This window comes from Syzygium oleosum, unplaced genomic scaffold (genome assembly GCF_021117445.2).
Source record: "Syzygium oleosum isolate NSW1041296 unplaced genomic scaffold, Sole_v2.1 Sole_v2.17, whole genome shotgun sequence".
NCBI lineage: Eukaryota > Viridiplantae > Streptophyta > Magnoliopsida > Myrtales > Myrtaceae > Syzygium > Syzygium oleosum.
The window spans coordinates 3,378,961-3,391,447 of NW_026607501.1; the positions used below are offsets into that span (position 1 = coordinate 3,378,961).

General features: G+C 41.1%; 1 pseudogene; it reads left to right on the forward strand.

The window, feature by feature from the left end:
* The first annotated feature begins 8,292 nt into the window (after positions 1–8,292).
* Positions 8,293–10,589, forward strand: LOC115676587 (multicopper oxidase LPR1 homolog 1-like; annotated as a pseudogene).
* The last annotated feature ends 1,898 nt before the right edge of the window (positions 10,590–12,487 follow it).

Here is a 12,487-nt window from a genome sequence, read left to right on the forward strand (position 1 = left end):
TTTCTTCTCATTGGGCCACTTAGGGTGTGAATCATCCTAACATTAATAAAGTGTAATAATGTAGGAGACACCTAAGCTAGGTGACCACCCTCCCTTATTAATGCTTAGATTTGGTGTAATCATGAGCTTAGGATTTGATCTTACCTCTAACTTGCTCTTCAAGACAAGCCCTTCTCTCTAGAATCTTCTATTTTGTCCATTTTCCAAAGAATAAGGCTAACATGAGAACTAGGCCAAAGGAAGTGCTAACATGATCAGGTATGAGTGCCTCCTGTTCATCCACAATTGACCATGTCTACTAAACCGAGGTTCGTAGTCGAGTCACCATCGGAAGTGACGAGTCATGGCCAAAGTTGTTTTGGATGACTAGGTCGGTGGCCCATGTCAAAGGCACAATGGCCGACACTGACCGGGGGCGTGGCCTGTCAAACCGGGCATACGGCTCATGCAGACCGGGCGCATGGCCCGTGCAGACCTGGCGTATGGCCCGTGCGCGATCTGGCACGCGGCCCATCCGTAGAATCCACAGGCCGAACGGCACATGGCCAGTGCTTAGGCTGGCCTTCGACCTTACGGGAGGGTCCAAGTTAGGCACATAGCCGGCTCGTGGCCCGGCACATGGCCTGGCACATGGCTTAGGCACATGACCCATTTGGCAAGGTCGTCGAATCAATCCGTGATCGATCCATGATCGGTCCATGACCCGTCCAAGTGTCCCATGGCTAGTCTATGACCAGTCTATGGCTAAGGGTGCGCATGAATACCATTCTGTGCCCGGGAGCTATTTCTGAACAGAAATGATTTTTTTTTATTCTGTGCCCGAAAACAATTTCTGAGTATTTGAAGGCGTTTGATAAACTGTCCAAAATTTCTATTCCTAGAGTAGAAAAAAACAGAAATGCGTTTGGTAACTACACAAAATTTCTGTTCCCAAATAATATTTTAATAATATTTTAAATTTTTTATTTTTTTTTTCTTTTTACCTTCTTTTTCTTCTTTGGCCGGTGGCCGGTCGCCGGCGACCGGCCACAGCCCAGGGCCGGCGAGGGCGTCACGGCCCTCGCCGGCCGCCGGCGGAGGCGAGGGTCGCCCTCGCCGGCGAGGGCGAGGGCTGGACCCTCGTCGCCGGGAGCGAGGCCGAGCCTCGCCGTCGCGACCCACGGCGAGGTCGGCTTCGCCGTAGGTCGCGACGGCGAGGCTCGACCTCGCGGATCCGGGCGAGGCCGAGCCTCGCCGTCTCGGGCGAGGCCGACCTCGCCGTCGCGACCGACGGCGAGGTTCGGCCTCGCTCGATATGGGCGAGGCCGCCTCGCCCAGCGGCGAGGGCCGTGACGCCCTCGCCGGCCCTGGGTCGTGGCCGATCGCCGGCGGCCGGCTCAGCCAGGGAAGAACAACACCACAAAATAAGAAAAGAAAAAAAAGAAAAAGAAGAAAAAAAACTGATTCTCAAAATTGTGCCGAGAAACAAGAAGCAACTTTTTTTTACTTCTTGTTTCTCTTCCAAAACTGTTTCTCGGCACAAATTTTTGCAAAAATGTGCCCAGGAATAAAAAGTTTACCAAACGCATTTCTGTTCCCAAACTATTTCTGGGGACAAAAGAACAAAAATTTTCACTATTTGGCACGTTACCAAACGGGCCCTAAGCATACTTGGTCCGTAGACGACCCTCGGTTATCATATAGTTACGTGGGACCGATCATTCCGTGACCCATACACGGTCGTACGGATCGATCCATGGTCATCCACGATCGGTATATAACCGTGTGGAACCACTTGCGATCAAAATAAGACCACGCAGAATCTACCCATGATCGTCCACCAATCCATGGTGGTTCAGGACCATCCCACGACTAACCCTTATGGTCGAGAAGTCGATTCATAGCCGAATAGCTTGAGTAACTTGTATGGTCCTTAGATTGATTCACTGCCGATTCTTTTGATCATTCCAGAGTTGATCTTTCGATCAGACCATGGATGAACCCCTGGTTGCCCTTCCGATCGGGTTGATCAATTTATGACCTATCCTTGGATTGGTCCATGGCCGATTTCTCCCACAATTTGCGAGCCAGTTCTATAGCCATTCCGTATAGCCAAAATCGTGGATGTCACATTAGTTGTGATGTGCTGTGGATGAATGTTCCTTGATTACATGTGTGATTTTTGATCTTGTATGTGCTTGCATATGAAATTCCAGACCTGGACAGTGAGTAGCATGTGAAGATGATGGGTCTAGATTCTGAATCAAGGTCGAAATAGAGGTTGTATGTAGGTTTAGACTCCTCTAATTGAGTTTTATTGAACAAGATTTCGTGGGTTCCATTTGGAGTGGTTTTCTTGGACTTTGGTTTTGAATTCCAGAACAGTAGCTATCGGACCTCTTCTATTTTCCATTTTTATGGAGAATTTTGTGGACCAAATTTTGAGAAATTTTATTCATCAAAGTTGACCACAAAATCTTGAAATATAACATACTTTAAATTCATTTTTTTAAGCTAAAGTGGGTGGCACGAAGACCCTGTTTTTCACCGTGCTAAACCCATCTTGTATTGTAAAATCAGCGACCTTTGAGTCTTCTCGATTTTTTGTAAAATTTTCCAATTCAATTATGGATATACTTTCTTCACAAAGGTTGTTAGAGACATTCATTTCTACAACATAAAAAAAAAATTCAAAGCATTTGGAGAAGGTATGAGTTGCGAAATGAGTATCTTTTGGGTTGCATGTAAAGGGGACGATGGAGTAGAGAGGAGGACTTTTGATTGACTACGGTAGAGATAGGAGCGGATGGCACTTTTTGGCCTCCTATGTGTAGTTTGATGTATAGGTGGTTTGTAAGTAATGCCCTGGAGGCCAAAAAATATCATCTGTTGGGACTAACTATGCAACCTAAAGGGGGGAGGAGGGGTTTAAATAGGTTGCTTTTGAAGATTTTAAAACTTTGGTGGAAAACAGCGTGTAACAAAAAGATATCACAATACGCCAGCTATATGAGAGGCAATGTATCACTTGTATGCTAGAGATGACAAACAGAAGAATAAGCAACTGCACACAAGGATATATGTTGGTTCGGCTTTGATTCCAAGCTTATGTCCACTCTCACCACTAATAGCCACAAGTTGGGCTGGATTGCACCAGTAATGTGACGATACCAACTCGAGCCATAACGTCCCAGGCCGTCATAAAAACTATTCGGGTTATTTATCAGGTTTGATTAAAAACGCAAGCGGAAGACAACAATACAAACAGAGATATCAGAAGAACATAACGGACAGCTTTTTATTTATCTTTTTCTTTAGGCGATAAGCATAATTACAACACAAAGGAAATGACAACTGCGAGCGAGGTTCAGTCTACTCCTTCTACCAGCTACAAAAAGTCACATCCACGCCTGACTTGAAGCTGTCACATTAAAAGTCCTAGGAGACTACCAGCTAGCGGCCATGATGCAGCTTAAACAAAAAGGGACTGCTGCACTAACACCTAGCCTGATCAATCACCAGCCACGAACCTCTTCATACTCTCGCATGGGAAGGGGACAGGTCCATTCAGGCGACCATCCAAGCGAAAGTAGTATGCTACAAAGCGATACGGCAAACGACCCAAAGAAGTAAAGCAATCGACCCAAACAGTGGTCGAATAGCGCTCTCACACCACACCAGGAACAACAGGATCGGGACACTCGACAAACGATCCCTTGATATCTAAAACTAAACCATAAGTGGCGATAGGTCTAGTCGGCGGAAAGAAAGCCATGCTAACGATTTGAAAAACATGGAAAGTAACAACAGTGAGATAAACTCATAAAGTAAATCAAGCCATGGCTATTCTATTCAAACAGTTATATCACGATTAAAGAGTCTACACGAGATCATCGATTTCCATAATAATATGAATAATGATAATATGCATATGATATGCCCATTAATTTCCCGCGAATGCCACTCCCTTAGTAACCATCAGTTTTAAGAATTGATCTTCTGTAGACCACATAGCAGTAGGCATCTCGCTTCTACTCTGAGGTCATGCGACTTACTTGCGCATCTTCCACCGAGACCACGAAGCACGGCCTTAAGGTATACGACCTTGAGCTTCCCGATTTCCCTCGCTGGCTCCCACGGGGCATCATCGGTTCTCCGTCCGATGGTCCTTACCGTAATCCTCACCATGTAATGTTTATGTATGAAATGATGAAAATGTAAAATGCCAATTTCAATGCTCGACTTTAGTCGAAATAACCATCAGTCAGAACATCCACGGCAATACTACTAACCGTACCATCTCAATCCCAACATCACTGATAATTCTAATATTAATCACATCATTGTGATCATCACAACTAGCTCACAATAAATATAGAATGTTGTAGAAGCATGTAAACAATGAAAGCTAACCATGCAAGCAATTCACGTTCGTCTTTCACATACATAACCACTAAATGATCTCATCGTGCCAATTTAACCATGAAACGAGTATTTTCTCTTCCTCAAAATAAACACCAGCCGCAACATCAACATAGTCGGCTACCAATGGAATTTCCGAATTGACGGAAAAACACATCTATCCATCATTTCTAAAGCAAACAATCTCATTATCACAAACCACTTCATTTCAAAGCTTCCACCATCAATCACAAGTTCCGCACGACTACCGGTCGGCTTCACACATATCACACAACCCAAGCTCCACCTCTAACCATAACATAAAAGGTTGAGAAGAAGAAAAATGGCGAGAATACTCGCCTTAGACACAAACGCAAACTCCGTCCTTCGTCTTACTCACGGTACACCGGAATCCAAGCTTCAACGGAGAGGAAACGGACGAGATTTCAAGAAGCAAAATGATGAGAAAATGAGGACAAGGAGAGAGCACGATTGAGTAAGGGAGGCTGTTGTTCGGTGATGAAGAAAAGAAATGAGCGAGCAAGAGAAGGAAGAAAGAAGATAAGAAGGAGAGAGTCACAAAGTCAATTCTCATCATCAAATTTTCAATCAATGCTACCCAAAACATTATCCAATGTAATATCAATTGATATAAGACAAGAACAATGAAGGGCAAAGGATGGGTTCTGCCGAAAGAAAGGGGAGGAGAGAGAAAGAGAGACTTTCTTGGCAAAAATCATCATCACTTCTCAATTAATTGAACTCCAAAATATCCAAATGAAGTTCATAAAGTGATGAGGAGAGAGAGAGGGTAATGGCCAGTTAGTCTTGGCGTGAAAAGAGAGAGAGAGGCAAAATGCTTTTGGCTTTGTCTTTTTTTAATTGAAATAATGGGGAAAATTAGAATAAAGAAGTTATAATCAAAGACAAGAAGAAGAATGGTGGTGGCAGAATCAACGTGAAGAAGGGGGTCAATGAATTCCAAATGAAAATCAAATTTCACTTATAAATGGCCTCTTTCCCGAAATACCCCTGAAGTTTCCGAAAATTACGGTATTGCCAGCGAGTCAATTTTTTTTACAAGTTAATAGACAACATGAGCTAAAAATGTAAGGCGCCACCATCACTAGGCCCTTTAGATCACACGCCACATCAACAGAAATTATTTAAAGCTCATACACCTCAAAATCACAATTATCGCAAAACCGATAATTCACAGAAGAAACGTAAATAAATCAGGAATTAATCACTCGAGGATTATTCTTCAATAGCTAAAGCGAAATAGCATAACCAAATGTTATTATCTGCACATTAAAATAAGTAAGCCAGAATCGGGATGTCACAAGTAATTTGCTGATCAAGTTACACTCAACAAGCACCCCTCAAATGCTTTGAAATTTTGGCTTCCCTTTTTTGGTTTTATCTTCTTGCATGGCTAAAGACAAGTGTCATTAGCTCTTGACACTTGTTTTATGGCCAAGTGACACATTTCACTCAAGCCAAAGAGAAAAAATGGAAGAAAGAATAGGGAATAAGGGATAGTGGTGGTGGTCGGCCATGCATAAGGGACATTAGGGTTCCAATCGTATCCAATGTTATGTATAATAGGTGCATATAGTAATCACATAAGACATACATTAATGGCCATTGTCCCTAAATTATCTTAAATGGTCATTTGGAATACATTAACTAATATGATTCATTCGTTGGCATCAATATGATCATTCGTGGCTCGCTAATCGATTTGACGAAAATTGGGATGTCACATCGCCGGTCACAGGCAAGGACGCGAAGGCCCTCGCTAGATCTAGGCAAGGGCCTTCGCGGCCCGGCCGACCACGGACGAGGCCATCGTGGGCGGCGAGGGTTGACAGTGACCTCGTCGGCACAAAAATAAAAACCAAAGAAAAAAGGAAAAAAAATCAAAAATAAAAATAAAAATCGAAAAAATATTAAATTATCATTAAAAATTGTCCACATAGCGCCGGCTATATCATATAAGACGGTTGGCGTCCACGTTAGCGATTTCATACCAAAATTAATCGGATGAACTCAATTGGCAAAAAGTGAAAAGGTTTAGAAGCAAATTGGCAAAATTGAAAGGTTTATTGCTAAACTGGCCTTTAGGACTTTTTGTCCATTCGTGCATATAAAGATTCGGAATGTAGTCGGCTATCACCCACCTGATTACTCATCAAGACAATCAACTAAATCCCATCAATTGTATTACTAATATCATTCATAATCCGACGAAAAAGATTAATAAAAAACACTAACCACCATTAACCATAGGCTAATCTTATTGACACAGCATATCTTCTTTCCCCCAATTCCTACAGTCCACTTAGCGTAACTGGTACAACGTTGAACTCGATCATTCCAAGCAGTTTGATGATGCAAAAACACTAAACCCAATCAACTGTTTATAAGATGTATTCTGAATTAATTAAGAACGCTAACCAAAATTACGTGATTGGTATAACGTTGGATTCAATGGTTTTAAGCAGTTCGATGATGCATGTATTGAAAGAGTGAAAACAGCATACCGAGGTTGGAAGGTCACTAACCCCTAAGACTAAGATGTTCAAAAACCAACAAATTTTCAAACTCTTAATCAATTGGAATTTGAATTTAAACGTCAAGTGACCTTGCTCATAAATATAAAAAAGGAACCCATCAAACTAATTAATTAATCGCTAATCTACTTTGAACTTTTCATAGATATCTTCTTGTGCTTCAGCTGACCTTTGAACATCACCGCAAGCTCAATATAGCAAGTGCCAAATACGTGGAATACTCAATCTTATCATAGTCGAGTTGCTTGTCAACCACAATGTGCGAAATCCTAGCTTTTATAATGTGCATAATTGAAACGATAGAACCTACCCAAGTATGTATCAACCAAATCACAAGGAAAAATACCCAATCAGGATCAAATGTAAGAAACTCGCGCGTTTTGGTTGGCAGGGTCAAATTGATTGGTCATGTCCAACCAAGGATTACAAAAACCAGTGGCTTTCCAAGTGTATAAATCCATACGTGAGTTGAAGTCTCTCTCTCTCTCTCTCTCTCTCTCTCTCTCTCTCTCTCTCTCTCTCTCTCTCTCTCTCTCTCTCTCTCTCTCTCTCTCTCTCTCTCTCTCTCTCTCTCTCTCTCTCTCTCTCTCTCTCTCTCCATAGCATTTGCATTTGCATTTGTATTTGCATTGATTCTCAAGAGGGTTCTCTTTCTCGGTTATATAGGGTGAGTTATTTTCGAGTACAAGCTCATAAATTGGACTCACCAACTTAGGTTAATATCGATCTCGCTCTATTCTCCAAGTGCAGCTATATCTAGAGTTGTCATCAAGGTGCATTGATTCTCAAGAGGGTTCTCTTTCTCGATTATATAGGGTCAGTTATTTTCGAGTACAAGCTCATAAATTGGACTCACCAACTTAGGTTAATATCGATCTCGCTCTATTCTCCAAGTGCAGCTATATCTAGGGTTGTCATTCGGGTGAGGCTGGGTCGGTTCGGTTCAACTACATACATAAAGTATGACTAAGTTTTGGTTTAGGGTTTAAGTTTATCGCCATCTGAGCATAGTATCCTTACCAAGCGTCTACTTATAGCGAATATTGAGATGGGCTATAATTTCCTCCAACAGCCATCTGATTTGCAAGTTACAAGTTGTGGACAACATCCACATGCATGCAAAATTAACTAAACTTAATGACAATAATGTCCATGACTGTGCAACCCACCAATCAAAAGGGTGGTCGAAAAAAAACATGTGTCTATCAATCGGCAACTTAATTAGTTAATCATAGATTGGTTAATGTTCAATATGTCTGGTAGAGATTGATCGAAAACGTGATGCATATCCATAGACGGATTGGGATTGGGAAAAGACTGAAAATCGAGAACTGACATGTATCATCACAATATGTGCGGCTTTAATCTTCCTACCTTAATCTCTTTTTCAGTGAAGACGAAGATGGGTGGAGAATGGAGATCAAGTTAATTGCTCCTATTGGTGTCTGTTGCAAGCTTAGTAAGTCGAGGTACATCGAAGCACAAAGCCCCACTACCACCAGTCACGGAGGCGGCCCTTCATAAGATAGCGCCTTCGTTGGACATGTTCATGGATGAACTCCCTCAAATGCCGAGGCTCTATGGTTACTCCAGTCGTGATGGTTTGCTTCTTCCCGGAAATCTCACCATCGGCATGTAAGAGAAAAAATGGGTAAGCTTTCATTTCTTTTTTAGTTGTATGCTATATGCGTTTATGAACGTTAACCGTTGAACCCAAGCTTGGTAATGACCCTAACTTATAATTTAAATAGATATTAATAAGTAATACAGTAAGTCTTGGTTACATGATTATTGTTAATTAAATTTACAAATAGATACCAAACAAGCAATACAGTAACTTGTGTATTTTATGATTTTTATGTCTATGTACAAAAATTCCTTCAAGATTTACCGGCCACCACTGTCTTTGCCTACGGTACATTCGCTGCAATTGCGACCGTGCCCGGTCTAACCATTGAAGTACTTCAAAGCGTCCCCACTTCGGTGACGTGGCTCAATTTCCTCCCTAGATCCCACATCCTCCTGTGGGACCCAACCATCCCCACGGCCATCCCCGAGCACGGCGGCATCCCCACAGTCGTCCACCTCCACGATGGGGTCCACCTGCCAGACTCGGACGACAGCGCTCTCGCATGGTTCACCTCGCATTTTCACGAGACCGGTCCAAAGTGGACTCGCAAGACCTACACATACCCCAACATGCAACATGCCAGAAACCTTTGGTACCATGATCACGCGCTCGGCCTAACACGTGTCAACCTCCCAACCAGTCTGATTGGTGCCTATGTAATACGTGATCCGACATTGGACGCAGAGCTTGATCTCCCGTCGGGGCCCGATTTTGACCACTATCTAATGGTGTTTGACCAGAGTTTCACCGAAGACGGATCTTGTACATGAACTCCACCGAAGACAACCCTAACATACACCCGCAGTGGCAGCCAGAGTACTTCCGCAGTGCCATCATAGTCAACGGCAAAGCTTGGCCATACCTCCAGGTCCAACGTAAGAAATACAGATTGCGCATAATCAATTCATCTAATGCGTGCTAATACAAATTCTCATTGACCGATGGCTTGTCATTCATCATGGTCGCCACTGATTCATCCTATTTGCCGTCGCCGGTGATCACCAAATCGATTCTCTTAGCTCCGTCGGAAACCGCCGACATCATCATTGACTTCTTCACGACTGAGGTGAAAGAAGTAATGCTCAGGAACGGCGCTCCATACCCTTATCCCGGTGGCAGTTTGGTTGACAAGCTGAACGGAGAGATAATGAAGTTTGTGGTACCGTCAGGAAACCCTAACCCACCAGACATATCCCGGGTGCCACCAACTTTGAAGGTCTACTCAACAACCCGAAAAGCAACTGTTAAGAGGTATTCACTTAAAATGTATTGAATGTTGACGCATGGATCGGATGCATGTGATTCTTAACACACGTAAAGATTAATCGTCATTTCCTTAATTTTTGGATCAATTGATGAAATAGTCCTTCTCATAGGTACATAGAGCTTTATGAATATCTGAGTGCAACCGGAGATCCCACCCATTTGTACATTAACGGGAAGAGACTGACAAATCCGGTGATCGAGACTTATAAAAGCGGCAGCACCGAGATATGGGAGGTGATCAACTTGACGGAGGACAACCAACCGCTGCACATCCATCTCGCATCGTTTCTCGCATCGTTTCGAGCGATCAAAGTGCGATAGATGTTGGATTTGGATAGTTTCAAGTCGTGCATGACTAAGAAGAACGACGCAATCGCATGCGACGTGACGGGCCACACAAAGGGAAAGTCGCTCAAGATACCTTCGTACCAAAAGACAAGGAAGTACACGGTGAAGATCAAGCCCGGGTACCAAACGACAATCGTGGTCAAGTTCAACTTGATTGAGAACGATGCGCCCTATCCGTTCGACACCACCACAGAACCTAACTACGTGTATCACTATCATGTAAGACTCGGACACAACTTTTTCTCATTACTTGCCTTATTTTAATAATACATAATCGGAAGTATATGTCGACGTAGAGAAAAACTAAATGCATTGTGTTCGAAATGGTAATGCAGATACTTGATCATGAAGATAACGCTATGATCCGTCCGTTGAAGCTAGTAGCTTGAAGAAGCTAGTTATTTGATGGACAAGACTCAATCAAAGATGATATGATTTTAGGATTGCTATTGCTAGAAATAATTAGGAGATTCTCCATGTTTCCCTCGATTCTCTATATCTCTTTTAAATATGCATGTATTTTCTTCAATTGTGCATATTTTATTGATTATATTTGATTGTAATCGATATTGTAATATCTTACAAATAGTCATTCTCGGAAAACTTGTAGTTACTTCATGTAATACAATACACGGAAATTATACAATTATCTTACATATATTATTATCTTGGTATCAAAGCTATTCATGTCTAACTCTCTACAATGGTCATAGCATTGCCTAAGTGTTGATCTGTCATTTTACATAATTTCTTTCGAAGAACTAACACAACCGTCAAAGTCATTGCCCTCACACGACCCAAATCCTGAAATCCCGCCAAATTCTGCTACCGCACACGCCCTCACGTGACTGCACGTGCTTCACATTAATTAAGATGCTCAATATTTCTCTTGATTCTCCATATCTCGCTTGATTGTGCATCAAATCAAGGGAGATAAGAAGAATCTCTTAATCATTTCTAATATTATTATTACTCCCTCAAAATGAATTCATATGTTACATAAATTTCTTGTTCTTTCTTTTGTGGGTAGATGTCAATTTGATAATTTAAGAAGTGTGACCGAATAAATGTTTTTACTTTAGTTGCTACCCCATAAGGGGTAACCCCTTTGAAGGAAGAATACAAGAGCAGTGAATCAAAGTTGTTAAGCTGTGATTGGACCTATCAAAATGGATCATAGATCCATTTTTTAATCCATATTTGATAGGTTGAGTCATTATATATATTAGATATGATCGGTAAATGGGTTTAGAATGGCAAAACTCAAAAAAATATTGATATTTAATGGGTTCACAATTTATCCAAACTTAACCCACCTTTATGATTTTCTCTTCACCCTCAATAAGAAAACAATGGACTTCTCGGACTATTCCAAGTTCAAAAAAGTCTTGGTGGGCCTGAAAGATGTCCAACTTCACCCTTATTAAAAGTATCTAGACGTCTTCTTTTTTTATCCATTTTTTTATTAATTTTGTAAGTTTCATCTATTAGTTATTTGAGTATATCTTTCATTGGTTGCATTTGGCATTGTTATTTTATGTAATATTCTAATCTTAATTCTTGTTGTTGCAATCCATGCAGCATAAATCATCTTTTTCAATATCTTGCATTCCATGTAATTAAAATTCCAATTCCTCCACGTTATTTGTTGCTATAATTTTATCAATTCACTACCAAGTACTAATTTTCTTATTCTTCATTATGAATCAATACAAAAATTTTAAAATTTTATGCAATTTTGAAAGCTAATTCTTTAACATCTCATAGTCGAAATAGAAATTTTTTTCAAAATAATATATACATGAAGAGCTTAAAGTGGGTTAAATAAGTTGACACGGATTTCATAGGTTGAATTAAATCTAAAAGTAATTTAGTAAATGGGTTGGGTCGGGCATAGGTCACGAAATTTTTATTTCATATAAATGGATCAATTTTGATCAAACCATTTTTGACCCACCCAAACTTGCCCAAGCCAAATCCACCAATTTGACAGCCCTAGCTGTGATATGTAATTTACATCATTTATTGACGGTTCAATCTCTAGTTTCTATCTATTCTTTTTTTCTTATATTGGTCAACAAGTTGATATGGGATATTATTCTTTGTCACTTCATACCCTTGGAATATTCTTATGTCTCATCGATTATTTGTCCACACATTTCTAGGATTTTCTACCAAAAGCATAAATTAAAAAGTGCCAATTTTGCCCTTATCACCTAGCCAAGAAAATAATAACTTGTAAAAAAAACTATCTTATTTTTGTTTAATTAAATTCAATCTAAATGCA